Genomic DNA, 18343 nt, shown 5'->3' with positions numbered 1-18343 from the left:
GAGTCAAGTCACAAGCCATAAGCTTTGTCATGAGTCAGAATCAAGTCGCGAGTCCTGTATTTAAAGCTAAATTTATGTCATTAATCCCATAATCAGAGTTATGCCACAAGTAATAAGCCTTAAAGACAGAATCAAGTAACAAGTCATAAGCTTCAAAATTCAAGTTGTATCAGAAATAATAATAAGTATCTGCCTTGGTACTGGACATTTTTTTTTCCATCGAGAAAAATACAAGTCTATTAATGATTGCAACAGAACTGAAATAGAACAACATGTTTGATGAAATAAAAAATGTAGACCTATTAATTAAAATAAATTTAAGGACCTAAACTGAACGAATTCCAATAGTTTTAGCTAATCTAAGATACTGTGCCATCATCGATCTTTGCATTCCAGAATGCAAAACTATGGCATCTACCAATTAAAAATTTTTTTTAAAAAGCATTAGAGAGCGCTCTGAGAATCACAAAAGTGTTATTATACGGGTGAAAAGTGGCGCTCAGTTTAATGAGAAGTAGAAGCTGTGCCAGTGGAGGGGATGATACATATGGACAATGCTATGCCCTTTTGTGTAGTGTATTTAAGGACTTCTCAAGGGCCCCTTCATATTGACAGGCATTGTTACTTTGGGAGGAAAGCCAGCTGGTGGTTCTCAATGAATATTTAATTAATATTACCATTGCTGGCTTCTTCTCACAGACTCGAATGGAGGGGAATGCAGATTGCCTTTGCATCCACATGTGAACATAGAGGAAAAGAGAAAGTGTACATTAAGAGTTAGAAATGTAATTATCTTAAAGATTGACATAATTGGATCATAGTCATGTGATCTTAATAAGGAAATGCAAACAGTATGTAAAGTTTTTTTTTTTTAAATACAGCATGGAAACAGACTTTAAAGGCATGCACCACCTTTATAATTTGGGTTAAATGGTTAATATGTGAGTTGGTGGTTTTCCAGGGTAATTTAATGTGTTTGCAGGGTTGCAGATTGAAATTTACTTTCAAAAATCTCTCTCTCTCTCTCTCTCTCTCTCTCTCTCTCTCTCTTTCTCTCTCTCTCTCTCTCTCTCTCTCTCTCTCTCTCACACACACACACACACACACACACACACACACACACTCTCTCTGGGAAGGCAGATGGTGAGGTGTGTCTTATAATGGTAAATCCTGCTGTGAAGAGAAGAAGCGCTGTGTATAGAAGATGAACAGATTTAACACTTCACAATCCAAAGGATTTAGCCATGCTGAAGTAATGCTACACATATGGCTGAACATCTGCAGAGATTTCTTTTTTATTACTTTTTTTTACTATCAGTTATTTCTTTTCCATGCTTTTTTTTTTTTTTTTTTTCATATTTTTACTTTCTTTGAGTTTTTGTTGGTCATTTAAAAAAATATATCTTTTCCCAGCCGTTTACTATCAGACCTATTGAAGTGTGAAAGCTCTTTTATAGCCTAGTGGTTGTCCAGAAACCCAATCTCTGCTCCTGAAAAAATGGTGGTCTGTGTTGCTGTGTTACATAAGGTGTGGGAACTAACTGCTCTCATGATGAGTATAGTAATTAGGTTTTAATTTGATGTGTGCAGGGTTTAGCTCTGTCTAGGAGATGTTCTCTGTGCTGACCTTGTCTTGGACCTATTTGCATTTTTTATTTGCAGTTCACTGACTAGTCTCAGATTTGGGCACTGGTCTTGGACATTACTGTCTATTACACCAATTAGGCATAACATTATAACCACCTATCAGGCATAACATTATGACTACCTGACTAATATTGTGTCGGCCCCCCTTTTGCTGCCAAAACAGTCCTAAACAATCGAGCATTGACAGCATTGAATTTGAGCTACAGAAGATCGTCTGTTGGATCAGACCACATGGGCCAGTCTTCACTCGCCACGTGCATCAATGAGCCTCAGCCGCCCATTAAACTGTTGCCGGTTTCCCACTGTTCCTTCCTTGGACAACTTTTGATAGATACTGACCACTGCAGACCAGGAACATCTCACAAGAGTTGCAGATGTGGAGATGCTCTGACCCAGTTGTCTAGCCATCACAATTTTTCTAGCTTTTTTCACATGAATTTTGAGGACAAAATGTTCACTTGTTGCCTAATATTTTCCACACACTAGCAGGTGCCATGATGAAGAGATAATCAGTGTTATTCGCTACACCGTCCATAATGTTAAAATGTCATAATGTTACGCCTAATTAGTGTATGCCAACTAGTAAAAGGAAAGACTTGGCTTGAAAAGAAATTTGATGGTATCTCTAAAGCTGGCCTCAAACTCCTTAAGATTGTGTCAGTTGGGTTGATGAGTCTAGAGCCTAAATCTGTAAGCCTTCATGCACAAAAATTGTGAAACTATATGTAAATGATTTACAGGTCAAAAGGAATTATTCTATTTGAAAGTAAACCTGTGAAAAAATCTAGAATTAATCCTAGATGTGGAATCGGTCAAAACAGTCGGACAAAACACTAATATCAATCTATATTTTGTACTCAAAGCTTGCTCTATAAAGGTTGTTCTGTCCATTTTAAAGGGGAATCAAAATTTCTTGCATCATTACATTTTATTTAATAAAATCCATTTTAATTGAATATACTGTACACAATACACAGGTCTGTTTCCACCTACGCCATTGTGAAAGGATGAAAGCCAGTTTACTGCCCAATAAACACAAATGACTACAAGTTCCCAGTTTATTACACACACTTATGTGATGGGCAATAAAATGCCAACTTGATGTATTGTTTTTACCCATAATATTGACTTTCCAGTTTATTAGGTACTAAATAAGTATACCTAATATACAGGAACTACATGTACAAGCAATTAAAAAACAAACATATATATATATATATATATATATATATATATATATATATATATATAGTCTGCACATTAACAGCACTGTAATCCAATAGCGTTGAACAAATGGCGAAGTTGACAGCACTGTCATCCAATGGCGTCGTAAATATAGAGGAAATAATTAGCCAAACAGTGAACCAGACAGTGAGTGCGTCACTACACTGCTGATTAGCGTATGACAGCAGCTCGTGAGATTTAAATTGCACCGTATTGTTTCCACACCGCAGATGTTATTCTCTGATAAGTCTGTACTATTGAGGGGGCACAAGGGGGCACAGCATTTTTTGGGGGGAGGTGCCCATAAGACACACCCCTGGCTCAAATCATTACTCATGCCCATTTTTCCTGGTTCCAACACATCAACTTTAAAAACAAAATGTTCACTTGCTGCCTGATACGTTAAATCCCACCCACTAACACGATGCCACAATGAAGAGATAATCAGTGTTATTCACTTCGTTTATTGAATCTAAACACAATGTACCTCACTGCAGTGATACAAAGCTGCAACTCAAATTTTACTCTCTGATGCATAAGCAACTTTAAGCTTCTGTGAAAATGATCCAGAGTGACATTGAGCTTTTTTTCCCCCTTCTGAGAGATGCTAAGATAAATACATTGATGGCTGTCTAAATCTGCCAGTTAAACTGAGATCATATTCAAGGGGAGATTCTTCTCTGAAGTGTTGAATATGTTATTGATAGGAGATGTGCAAGTAGAGAGAAAGCGACATTTATGGTCTTTTCATGAAATCGGATATCGCTATTCGCCGTGCCGCATACTGACGGCATGCCTTCAGCTCGCCATCAGGGTATCCTACTTTATCCAGCGTTCTCTTTAATGCTGTTAGGGCTGTGAGGCAAAAAGCTTTCTCATCAGATTGTCGGCTGTAAGCTGGCAGATGTAGCGCTTATTATCATGTTACTGCAGAGTGAAGAGGAGCAAATGGCTGGAACTGGAGATGAGATATGTGCACGCTCCCCTGTGACCACATATTCGTGTGGCAAGTAGGACTTGTCTTCAGGTCGGTTCAAGGATTACAGCTTATATAAAGTGGCTGTTGAAATTTGGCCGATGTTTGGGGACATGTTTTTTCTTGTTCTTATCTCGTATGTGTCCAGCTGTTACTTTACAAAAAGATTGCAATCTCCACTGTTCTGCTCTAAATCATACTACAGCAACTTTCATTTTTCAGTTCAGAGGACATAAAATGAAATATGATGGCTCAAATATGATTGCTATGAAATGCACAAAAGAACATGACAACCATAACAAAGCAAAAGAACTAGAGCTGTAGTTAAGACCACTACTACCAAATCCATGACCAGGAGTACCTGAGGTCAACTGAAAACCAGAGGGTCAAGGCCAAGTGAAGGCCAAGTCCAAAGGAAAGCAATGTGTAACAGTGCACAAAATTCACGGTTCGTAGCGTACATCAGTTTTTAAGTCACATTTTGGTTTTATTTTGGTACGGTAAGGTGGTATAAATGCAAAACATAACATTGCTTGTCGTTTTGTAATTATACACGTATTTTTATTATTATTGAAATTTCTGATCATCAACATCAACAGTTTTTGAACAGTTTTAAATAAAATGCCTGCTTGGATAAATAATATATAAAATAATATTTTATAATAAAATAAAACCAAATCAAATATCATCAAAATAATTCATAGCACTTTTATTATATTAATTAGATTTAGTAATTTAGTAATAAATTTAATTAAATAGTTTACATTTGTTAGACCCCATTTTTTAAATACAGTGCGTGTATTACATATTGAATTTTCAAAAGATATGATCTACTGAACTGTTCTACATATTTCAGCATACTTTAACAAATGTTTTCATTTCTTCCATCCTTCTTTTATTTACTCCCTTAATATGTAAAATTGTCAGGATTTTCTTCGTTTAAATTATTGAAGCTGGACATAAAATGCAAAAGAATCCATAGCACTAGCATTACCCGCTAGCCACTTCCAGGTTAGCGGCTAATGCTAGCTGTATGGATTATTTAGCATTTTCATGTGTATGCAAAACAAATCTTATTTCCTGTATGGAGTGAGTAGCTGCAGTGACACTGTGCTAACTCTTGTTTCTTTTTTATTCCCCTGGCATTGTTGTGTATGTTTTCAGATTTAATATTAATTTTTTAAATGCATTACAAATGTGAGCAGGAGACAAAACAAACTTGCGGTCCACCACTTAATACGGTCCTAGGGGTACTAAGATTTTAACTTTGTTGCGCTCGTAAGAATTATTGCATTTTTGCAACCATTTGTTTTTGTACCGTTACACCCATAATGGATACCATTAAACGATTCCAAGGCCAAGCCTTTAAGTCAACTAGTTGAATTCATTCATGCATAACACTAATGATAGTCAATGTTTTTGGAATAAAGATTGAATTGTAGTCCAACATAACAACAGCAAAAGCAAGACAATATAAAGGCATATGTAGCAACGAGGCATAACATTATGACATTATAATAAACAGGGAAGTGAATAAGACTGATTATCTCTGTCTATCTGGGTGGGATTTATTAGGCAGCAAGTGAACATTTTGGTCTCAAAGTTGACGTGTTAGAAGCAGTAAAAATGGAGGATCGTAAGGATTTGAGCGAGTTTGACAAATTGTGATGGCTAGACGACTGGGTCAGAGCATCTCCAATACTGCAGCTCTTGTGGGGTGTTCCCGGGCTGCAGTGGTCAGTAGCTATCAAAGGTGGTCCAAGGAAGGAACAGTGGTGAACCTGTGACAGGGTCATGGGGGGCCAGGATCATTGATGCATGTCTTGAGTGAAGAATGGCCCGTGTGGCCCTTCGCACAGACAAGCTCCTGAAAAGATAATCATTGTGTTATTCACTCTTCGGTCATAATGTTATAATGTCATGATGTTATGAATATTTATATATATATTCTGCTCCACTCTGAACATACTTTACCATTCTGGACAATTATTCTGTATATAATAGTATTAATCTAATTTTCTATCAGTCATTTTATTTGATTATTCTGTATATAATACATTGTATGTCCAAGATTATCCTCATATCTACATATCATCTGTATAGACACTGTGTATCATTTTTGTACAGTTGTTCATACATTGAACACATCCCATATTTTTAATATTCCACATTCTTTACACATATTGTGCTTTACACACCACCTGCACTAAAATAACGTCTTATTCATGTTACATTGTCCCAAGCCTTAATATATTTTCTTGTACTTACCCAATAGCTCATGCACATTTTTCACTGCCAGAGCCTTTTTATTTATTTGCTGTATATATTTGCACATTTAGCTGCACTTTTCAATTTGCACAATTGCTAAGGTTTGCTAAGGTTTCATCTATCTATCTATCTATCTATCTATCTATCTATCTATCTATCTATCTATCTATCTATCTATCTATCTATCTATCTATCTATCTATCTATCTATCTATCTATCTATCTATCTATCTATCTATCGACAACATAATACATTTCTTCTTTGATTTTTGTGTGATTGTAAATGTGACAATACTGGAAACTGGAACACTCCTACTGAGTACAGTATATGTAGTATGGATTTCTCTACTTCTACATTGTGCGTCTGTAAAAGTAACGCATAATCAAAGCAACGGATTTGAGTAAAATGATTTCTTTCAGTAAACCTCATTTGCAATGACAGACTTTCAAAGCCTAGGCACCCAATACAAGGAGATTATGTGTCTAGGATATTATATTTTATGCCCAGTTGCCTATGAACATGTAGGTTTGGTACTGACCTGATAGGATGGTTAGCTTTGTAAGTTTCCCCAGTTGGATTATTTACTTCTGAGAAGTACGGGACATGCTACTAGTAAATGAAACAGAACTGTGGCATAAAAAGGAGAAGTGTAGATCATTTAATCAAACTAATACAAAGAACCCAAAAACCCAAAACAAAAATTACTTATGCATGAAGATGAAAACTGTGCAAGCAAGAAGACAAACATAAAACAAAGATTGTTAATTAATAGTGGATCTGATGCAGTGATTATGTGGCATTTCACATAAGGGGGCAGTGGCTAATTGGAAATGAAGTATCTGTCCAAAATCCTGACAAGAACACTGCTGTGCAAAGCTTTCATACAGTACAGCCATGTTTATTGAATGTTGAGCTAAAATGAAGACTCACCTAGATGACAAATAATAAATGAAACAATAATAATGTTTTGTTCAACACTGACTTTCATACTGATGTGAGTAACACATTGACTAAGGACATTTCACAACACTACTTCCTTTCGTTTTTGACATTTATCTTTTCTGCTTTAATAACTTTCGAACCTACCGCGGAAGCTGCCACGACACGATATACACTTTTCTGATTAGAAAAATCTGACCGAATAAATATACATATGACATTTGATATTTGTGTATTATACATATGATATTTGTGCCTTTCTGTGTCAAAAAAATATGACCTTTCATTCATTTTCTCCCGCTTTATCCGTAATTTGGGTCACGGGGGCAGCAGACTAAGCAGGCCCCCGCCTTCGACTGCTGCCCAATCCTCACAGCACTGTCCCTTACGGTCCCTCCTGCAGGTGGTGAGCCCATGGGAAGGCGGCCCCACGTCACTCCGGTGCCACGGACCTTGAAATTTCCCTCGTAAGGGAAGTTGCATTTGCATTAGTTGAAAATAGTAATCGCTGCATGATTTCGACTTTTGGATTGTATGTTACATAATGGATTATTACAACAATTATAATTATAATACAATTACTGTCCACTAATTTGATTGGTAAAATAGCATTCCAAAATTGAGTGGCCGATATTTAGGTTGAACACACTGGGAGGTTTTCTATTGACCATGTAAAATTCCCCTTCTAGTTTTAAACAGTTATGACACTAACCAGTACTTTGGAGACTCTTTTGAGATTGGGATTCAAGAAATTTGCATTAAATCATTTAAATTAAAGCTGAATGCCCACACTCCTATTATATATTAATTCTTTTATTTTAAATCTATCGTGGAGAGGAAAATGACAGAAAAGGTGACACTGTGCTAAAATACTTAGAAACCCAACTGCTTATATAAACAGAGGCCCAGTAATCAAACCAGAGTTTCTCAGCGATCTAACATCCATATATTAATAACAAAATATTTTCACTTTCTATAGTTTCCCATGTCTTTAGAAGTGAAAAGTGTTGAAAGATGTCAAAAAAAGCTTTACATGAACCCAGAAACCCCAGTGGATACACTGTTAAAAAAAATTACGTATAGGATATATCAATTTATTAAATTGATTTATTTAAATTAAATAAAGTACGTACATTTTTTTTACACCTTTTTATTATTATTTTTTTTTTTAATAATATCTCTGTTATGTGATATGAGCAGAGATGTAGGAAAGATTAATTTATTAATAGCGCAAACGTACAAAAGATGCATACATAAAAATAAAAAAAAAGTTAAAACCAAGACAAAGACCATTAAAAATAACAGCAACCATGAAAGATTACAAAGAATACAAAAACAGCCATGTGAGTTAAGGTTATATGAGTGCTATCTACCCTAATAATAAATCAGGTCCAGAATTTCAGGTGAGTTCTATGATCAGATGTTCTGTGGCTGACACTGTAGTTCATGTACATAATTCTGATACTTAAACTAAGTGTAGACTGTTTGCTAAAGGTTTTTTCTGCTACTGAGGTTTGAATTAGTGACTGCTAGCCTTTAATTCATATACCCACTGCTGTGCAGTCATTGTTTTCTAGCAAATCACAGTTACAGTAGTTTTCCTCTATAAAAATAATAATAAATACTCTGTTTATAGTAATAGTATACAGATAGCCATCTGTGTACTATGTTCATAGTAAATATATATTCATCTGTATATTATGTTCATAAAACATATATATTCATCTGTATATTATGTTCATAGTACATATATATTCATCTGTATATTATGTTCATAGTAAATACACATCTGTAAATTACTGTTTATAGTCCTATAATACCATTTTATTTACTTATGTAAATCATGTAAACACTGTATATCCTGCACTTGCTGCTATTGCACTCTGGTTGGACCCAAACTGTAGTTTGTTGCCTTGTACTTGTACATGCGTAATGACAATAAAAAGTGTAGAAAGATATGTTAAGAGATTTATATACAGTAGCTTCCTAAACAGTTTCCAAATGTCTTTAATGTCCATCTTTTTATCTTAAAAAATGTTAACTAGCAAAGCCCACATATTAGCTAAATGATGCTAATTCATCTCATCACAGGAGTTTCTTTAAGAGTTGAACTCTGGTCTTATAGGAGGGAAGTTTGCAATACGCAGCTGTTGATTTTACTGTTGATGGTAATTTAGTTGCAGTACTGTATGTCTTGGATAGCAAGACCCTACAGCAGATAATGGGAGCAATCGAAAATTGTTATCATGGTCTCTCTTTCCTCCATTATGGACATTTAGACCACATGCTGCATTCACACAGAAACCAGCATCGTAGTTGGAATGGCAATAAATGCCTACTTAATTTGACTAGAAAATTGACTGTATCCAAATAACACGAATTGTTTTGTAATAAACATACATAAAGTATAACCATCCTTATAGAGTATGGCATAATTACAATTTATCCAGTAAACTGATTGACACATCTTACCAAAAACTCCATGCAGAAACTCTAGTTGCAGGACAACTTACTATAAATACCCCAGTGTGAGGCATTTTGCAGTTATTTCTCCAGGGATGCACTGTGCCTGGTTTGAAGCACTGTATCTTGAGAAGACCGTCTCATTAATGCAAAGTCTTTCAGATGAGAACTCACACAGGGAATGAGCTGAAAGCTTTTCCACAGCCTGCTGATAAAGCAAAGCACATGGTGTGGAGTGGAGTGGAGTAGAGTGGAGTGAAGTGCAGCTCCAGCCTCATACTGTTTTAATATCTGCTTACATCGCAGCCCTGACCGTCATTCCTTAGCACTGTGTCTGCTGGAATTTTCATCGATCGTTTTATTGATCTTTAATTTGGTCAATTGCTTACACTGGCTTCATTGGTTTTAGCTCTTTATCCTCCATTTCACTCAGGTGCATGTGTGTGTTTATTGCTCTTTGCCTTTGATTGAGGCAACATTCACTCCTCAGCTCTCGCTTCAGCTTTCTATAAGTGATGAATCTAAGATATGTTTTGACTGACATTCTGCTTCTGACTTTAGGTCTGACATTTTGGATCACATTAGTTTTGCATGAGAAGGTGCGGTAAGGTATTTATTACTGGCATATATCTGGAATTTGAATTCTGTCCATAGAAGTCATGGTCAGTGATTTTTTTATGGACTGCCTGTACACGTGTCTGGAAAGATAACAATGTGTTTTACGCTCTTACGAATGACCTTTTGAAATAACTTTGGTAGCTTTACATACTGGGTTTATAACATATTCACAAACATTGAATCATTTTCTTCGAAATTTTTTTTTATCATTATTTTTTTAAGTGTATGAGGTTTTATGAAACTTTGAGAAAATAGGAAAACATCATTGGGAATTGATTGATTGAGATACATTTTTTACGGCAATTATTATTATTATTATTATTATATAATTATTACAATTATCAAATCAAATCAAAAATCAAATCAAATCAAATCAAATTTTATTCATCACATACACATACATACAGGGTACGACATGTAGTGAAATGTTTTATACGATGGGCCGGCATGAGGGAATAGGATGGGGGAAAAGAAAAGGAGGCAGATAAATAAGTATAAGGTATAAGAAAACTATATAAAATAAAATAAAAATAAATAAAATAAAATAAAATAATATAAGGTATAAAGATATATAAAAAGATAATGTATGAAACAAATATACATATAAACAGTAAACAATGTGTAGTAAAAAATGTAAACAATAGGCAATTTGTGGTGGGTTGTCCATAAAGTGTCCGTGTGCGGTATGGTGTGGTGTAAGGGTCCGTAAAGTGTCCATGTGCAATATGGTGTGGTATGAATAAAATAAAAAGCGCACTGTTCTGTGCAAGTCCAGAGTTTAAAGTGTATATAAATTATAATATATAATTTATTTATTCATACAGCTTGTTTTTACTTTCAGCCTATTCATGACACTTTAATACAATGGAAGCAGGTACATATAGTTCTTCATATTAGGGTAAATCTGCAAGCACAATCAGGCTTGCAAGTCATGTGGTAATGCAGTACGATACGTGAGGATTTTGAAAATGCATAGCACAGTCTCCGTATTTTCGATAGGGTAAAGAATTCGGAATCAAAAAATAAAGCCTATCCACATTTTAAGAATACCTGTGCTGCTACAAAGACATGTGGCTTGCAAGCCTGATTAGGATTGTGGAGAAAAGGAGAGGTATTAGGAGCCTGATAAGACTAATCATGTGGTGTGAAAAGAATAACCTTTGTACATGGTGTGGGCTGCAATCAATGAGTTCCCCAAATCATCCCTTTATTACATAGCAAACTTTTATGAGTTTATATTCAATCTATATATGGTGCTGGAGAAAGGTTGCATTCAAACTTTTTTATGTAAGAGATTTACTTTTTATGTCAGGATTCACCTGTCACTTCAACTGACAGCATTTTCCAGATTGTGTCACATTTACCACAACTTGCACGAAAAAGGGAAATGATAGTTTACTGGTTAAGATGTTGGACTTATCAGGTCAATCTGATCAGGAAGTTGGTAGTTTAAATACCAATACAGCCATGCTGCCAATCCTGGGCTCTTCACTCTCAAAATTCCAGTACTGCCAAGTTACAACTTCTGAGCCCTTGACCCTCAAAAAATCCCAGTACATCCATGCTGCCACTGCTGGACCTGCAATCCTCAAAATTGTAGTACTGCCATATTGTCATTGCTGTTCCCCTGACCCTTAAAATCCCAGTACTTCCATTAAGCCACTGTTGGGTCCTTGACCCTCAAAATCCCAGTACTGCCATCCTGCCACTGCTGGGCTCTTAAACCACAAAATCCCAGTCCCTCTATGAAGCCACTGCTGGGTCCTTGACACTCAAAATCCCAGTACTGCCATGATTCACTGCTGGAATTGTGAGTCGATCTGAATAAGGGCATCTGCCGAATGCCGTAAATGTAAAAATATCAGCATCTCCATGCTGCCACTGCTGTGCCCATGACCTTCAAAATCCCAGTTCTTTTATGCTGCCACTGCTGCACCCTTAAGCAAGGTCCTTACTCTCACTGCTCAGCTATAAAAATATCAGTCTCTCTGGATAAGAGCATCTGCCAAATGCTGTAAAGGTAAATCTAAATGTCTCAGTGAATTTGATGCAGTTCTGTTAACATGTTCTTCTTCATTTTTTTTTTTTACTTCCCTGTGGCTTGTGTTGTTTATTCAAGTCATCTTTAAAAAAATTACTTTTTCCCAACTATTTCCTTATAGGATTTAAATCACAAGCTTAGCTCACACAGGACTCGCACAGCAAACTGCAACGTATCTTTATGATCTTCAAAGTGATATCATATTACACCATGATATCTGGTCCGTGCAAATTGGCTGCAGTCTTTGCCATTAATGAATCGCATTAAGAGTGACAGAGTGGCGTGTTTTCTAACTTGAGAGCAGGTTTATGAGTTCAAGCTTCCTGAATCTAGTCCCACAATTCGGTCATGCTACGCCGATGAGCGTGTAAACAGATTTTAGTGCAAATACATATATGTAAGACATCGGGCTCTTAGTGGAATAAAACATGAGGATAGATCAGAAATGCCCAGAGGGGCTTTTGCATGTTCATAAATGTTAAAATGCATAAAGCCATGCTGACATGCGGAGGAGTTTCGGCATGCGGCGGTTTATTTATAATAAGCACACATCCGTGAGAATGTAGCAGCTCTGACCTCTAATGTTAATGGAAGCCTTGTTCATCTCAATTAGGATCCACAGCTTAATGCAAAATATGAAAGCATGATTAGCATGTATTAACCATTTTACTTTCATTTTACACTGGAAAAATACAAAAACACTGAATTTTTTGTGGGGGTTTTTATTTTTATTTTTTTTGTTTTTTAACTCTGTACTGTTTATATTTTAATAAATAAGCATGTACGGTATTTTTTGCTTTGGAGTTAAAAGTTGATATGAAAGTGTTAGAAATAATAATTAAAGGTTTAAAAATAAAAAAATATATTGCGGCTGTGTTTTTTTTTATTAATTATGGTATAATTTTTTCGTTTTATTGCTAAAGATTCATTATAAATGTAAACAAACAAAACAAAGAAAACAAAAACAGAAGATAGATAGATAGATAGATAGATAGATAGATAGATAGATAGATAGATAGATAGATAGATAGATAGATAGATAGATAGATAGATAGATAGATAGATAGATAGATAGATAGATAGATAGATAGAGAGAGAGAGGCAGGCAGACAGACAGACAGACAGACAGACAGACAGACAGACAGACAGACAGACAGACAGACAGACAGACAGAGAGATAGATAGATAGATAGATAGATAGATAGATAGATAGATAGATAGATAGATAGATAGATAGATAGATAGACAGACAGACAGACAGACAGACAGACAGACAGACAGACAGACAGACAGACAGACAGACAGACAGAGAGAGATAGATAGATAGATAGATAGATAGATAGATAGATAGATAGATAGATAGATAGATAGATAGATAGATAGATAGATAGATAGATAGATAGATAGATAGATAGATAGATAGATAGATAGATAGATAGATAGATTATTATCATTAATATTGACCAGTGACTTTTAGCTATCTAGGCAAAAAAATAAAAAAATAAGGTAAAATGTATGTTTCTTTTTACCAGGCTTTACTCCGTCACACTGTTGCACACGAATTGTCATTTCAAGTAAATAGGAAGACATGCTTCCAAACTTTCACTTGATGTCGGAACAGCCGAGTCTCCAGCAGGCTTCAAACAACATCTAAACACCTTCCTCTTCCAGAGGTTAGCAAAGTAGCACTTCTCCTACTAAATCTTTTACTAAATCTTTTCTATCTCAACAGAGTTTCAGGCTGATGATTCTGTTAATCTGTGTCCTAATGAACCTGCATTAGAATGTAGTTACAAATGGAGACCTCAAAGCTCTGGATATGGGTATCTGCCAACTGTAAATTTGAATGCATATTTATAGCCCACCACTGCTACAAATTTTAAATAATACATTAATATGATATCGATTTGTACTATAAAATATTGTACATACTCACATTATGGTTACTTATTATCTTCAAACATCACTGGGTCTCTTTTGGATTTTATATCTCTCACCAAAAGGCGGGTTACACACCATTCTCTAAAAACATTTTAGCTTGAAAATTCCAGGTGATCAAACCAGTCAAACTGATCTCAAACCAGCCAACAGCAAGCATATTGTGAACATTATCTGAAGCTCTTCATTTGTATCTGCATGATTTGATGCGTTGCGCTGCTGCCACATGATTGGCTGAGTAGATAACTGCTTGATTAGACAGCGCAGTTGTTAAGCAAATCAGGCGGCGGGGCTGACATTTGATCATGGCTGTTCCATCAATTATCAAGTTTCAAATGTTCATTTTCAAACAAAGAAATGTGGCCATTGATTTAGACAATTTTTTTGTACAATTTAATAAATAATTAGAGGTTTTTCAGTGGCTTTTGTCCATGTCTATGAATATCTAAAGTTTTATTCAACAGAGCCCCACATAGAACACATTACCACTGTATGATTATATAAATGTGGATAAAACATCCAATGCTTTCAATAGCCTTAGCAGTGTTAAAGCCATTTCTAGCTTCTCCAAATCACAGTTGTTGTGTTCAGATATTATGAATAAATATCCATAAAGCAAACACCCCTGTGTTCATTAATATTCATTTAGCTGACTTTCAAAACTGAGCAGTTCATCAGCAGGTTGTGCTGTACATTATGTTGACTCATCATGAACCCATCATGGTGAGTTATTTGAAATGAATTTTGTGGGATCTGCTTGCTTATAATGGATGCTAATACCAGCCATGGGTCAGTTATTCCTGGTGTGGGATGTGGAAGTAAGGAGAATGTTTTTGTCGCCATTGAAATAGCAAAGCTAACTTGATACTAATTGCTATCAAAACATTAAAAATATTAAGCATATCATTTATGAGAAAAGAAAACCTTCATTTCATGAAAATGGCTTCCTATGAAATTTCAGGTTGTTTTTCTTATTATTTTGCTGAGATATAAAGCTCTGAATTGCTGGCACACAGGGATTTGTCTTACTTCCTGACTTTATACAACCCGAAGCATAATCCACGCTCATTTCAAAGCAAAAGTGCTGTGAAAACGATGTGGAATTACAATGTGTAGTTTGAGATATTGGTACTGTACCTTCAGAGTTTCTCAGCAATCGGATGATTGCTTATTAGTGATTTAAATCTGCATTCGGATTTCCAGAAATGTGCAACTGAGCTTCATTTTTAGAAAAGTCATGTTTACACAAGTCAAACTGAACTGAAAAAAGCTTCAGATGACTATTGGTCACATAACACGCAAAGAGTGTTTGCATCTTTGTTAAAGACTAAAATATACAAAAAACAAACAGTCACGGACGTGTAACATGTCAAAACATTCAGCACAGTGTCAGAAGTCACATAATGCCACATGGTTGTTAACTAAATAAGTAGTTATGTGACAATATAATATGTGACAATGTGGATACATGTACAGGTTTGTGTCTTTACTGCTCGCTTATTCAGTCTCTGCCCTCCGTTCACAAACCAGCATTTGGCCAGCACCCCCCAATTGCCAGATCTTACAACATGGAAATTTGACATATGAAAACCGTCAACACAGAGATGATTGCTCAGTAATATCACAATGTCATGTTGTCAAATGGTGCCACTGATCCCACTCCAATGCCGAGCAAGTCATGTAATGTATAAAAACACTCTAATGAAGTAGTAGTAGTAGAAGTAGCTGTATAAGAATTATTATTACCTACAAAGAACAGTAGTGTAATACATAAAACTCATTCAATATTGAAAATGATCTTCAACTACTACAACAAGGTCATAAAGTATTTTCCTGGTTGCCGCTGCTGTGTTCTGAACTACATAACTGGATTCCAATGAAGCAGCCAGCCACTGCAAAACATCCTTGCAGCTTTAGAACAAATGCCCTAGCTTGTAAACACTTAGAAAAAATATTTTTCCTGCAGACAAACTGTACCTTTAAAAACCCAAACCAGACATTAGTTTTCATGCTAATTAAAAGAAACAGATTCTCAAGACACAAATAAGTAACATTTTGTTTGTGAAGATTAACTGTGCTGTGAGTCTACTAAGGAAGACAAAATTGAAACGTTTAAATTTCCACTCTATTAATTTTTCTACGACTTTGGGAGGAAAATGGTCCACAGTGACACACTGTGATTCGAAAATTAGCTCAAGATTTTAGCTCTGCTTTAATCACTTGAGCCATTTCGAGGCAAAAGTGCTGTGAAAACGATGTGGAATTGCAATGTGTAGTTTGACATATTAGTACTGTATATTCAGGGTTTCTCAGCAATCGGGTGATTGCTTATTAGTGATTTAAATTTGTCTTCAGATTTCCAGAAATGTGCAACAGAGCTTCATTTTTGGAAAAATCATGTTTAAATAAGTCAAAGTAACCTGAAAAAAGCTTCAGATGACTATTGGTCACATAACATGCAACAAGTGTTTCCAAAACAACTCATTTGCATTTAATGATGCACATCAAATTCCAGTAGATTTGAAGTGCACAGGCAGCTGGGAGCAGCAGCAGCAGCAGCAGCAGTAGCAGTAGCAGCAGCAGTAGTAGTAGTAGTAGTAGTAGTAGTAGTAGTAGTAGTAGTAGTAGTAGTAGTAGTAGTAGTAGTAGTAGTAGTAGTAGTAGTAGTAGTAGTAGTAGTAGTAGTAGTAGTAGTAGTAGTAGTAGTAGTAGTAGTAGTAGTAGTAGTAGTAGTAGTAGTAGTAGTTCCCTGGTGGTCTAGTGGTTCGGATGCGGCGCTCTCACCGCTGCGGCCCGGGTTCGATCCCCGGTCAGGGAACCAACCCCAGCCATTAGGGTTGCACAAGCCTTAGTGCTGGTCCCAAGCCTGGATAAATGGAGAGGGTTGCGTTAGGAAGGGCATCCAGCGTAAAAACATGTGCCAAATCAAACATGCGGATGATCCGCTTTTGCGACCCCTAACGGTAGAAGCCGAAAGTGTAGTAGTAGTAGTAATAATAAAAATAAGCAATTATTGGCTCAATAAGCACTAATCTTTCAGCTGAGGCATTCGTTTACAGCTTATGGCTTTGTTCGTTTTGCACAGCACTATTTCTCGTATCATAATTTAATTATTAGCTTCGTTTATTGTGATTTGTGGGTTAGTAATCTTTCCCTTTTCTATTTTATTTTATATTGTTAAATTACTGCCAATATCTCAACAACTGGATTTCAGAAAACCTTTTAATGATCCTTTTGATGGTCCCTGACCCACTGTACAAGCATAAGTTATATTATTTGAAAGGTGTGTTATTCTCGTACTATGTACTTTACATATCCCAGTGATGTTAGAAAGCTGGGTTCAGAGTGCAGGGTCAGACATGATACAGCACCCCTGAAGCAGAAATGGTTAAGGGCCTTTCTTAAGGGGCCCAAAAGTAGCAGCTTGGTTAGACCAGTAATAAATGGTCATTTAAACAAGTAAAATATATATCAATACATACATAAAAGTGTAACATATACTAAAACCCAAGTGAAATATATACCAAATAAAAAGAAACCAATGCAGAGAAAAAGAAAACCATGAAAAACAATCACTAAATATAACTCAAAACTAAGCAGGCTAATAGCAATGCTGTCAAACACACCAATTAAACCAGCAAAGAGACCTACAGAGACCAATTAGAAGTAAGAAGATACATGTGAGGGTGGGACAGTCATGTGGTGTGCAGAGCCCAATGGATTATGTAGTTTATTGCCAATTTTGGCATAATCCTGACTCAGGAGCACGATGCTCATCTTAATCTTACGGGATGTTCATGAATATGAAATTGCTGGTGGGTGTAAACACAAATTATTTATAGAGCTTGAGTAATGATGCCCTGTTTTCTAGATTCTGCAAAAAGTCCTGTCTTAGCATTTCAGTCACATAAATATTTTACATTTGGGACCCAAATATGTCTTTAAAGTATTTGTACATAATTATAGAACTACAAATAAAAGGATTACTTATCATACAAAAAACATTTAAAACTGTATGGCTGCAACAGGCCTCAAACATGTGGGGACATTGTTTTTATTTTAAAAATTATGTTATATTTTATTGAATTGACAGGTTTCAATCCCTAGGATTTTTAGTCACATGATTTCTTTTCATATTTGCCAGCAAAATCTCTGGCTTTACGTCACAACATAGGATGTACCTAATTATGAGGATAAAAAATGGCTAAAGAATATCTCCTAAATTACAG

This window comes from Silurus aristotelis (genome assembly GCF_946808225.1).
Source record: "Silurus aristotelis genome assembly, chromosome: 10".
NCBI lineage: Eukaryota > Metazoa > Chordata > Actinopteri > Siluriformes > Siluridae > Silurus > Silurus aristotelis.
This window is presented reverse-complemented; position numbering follows the sequence as displayed.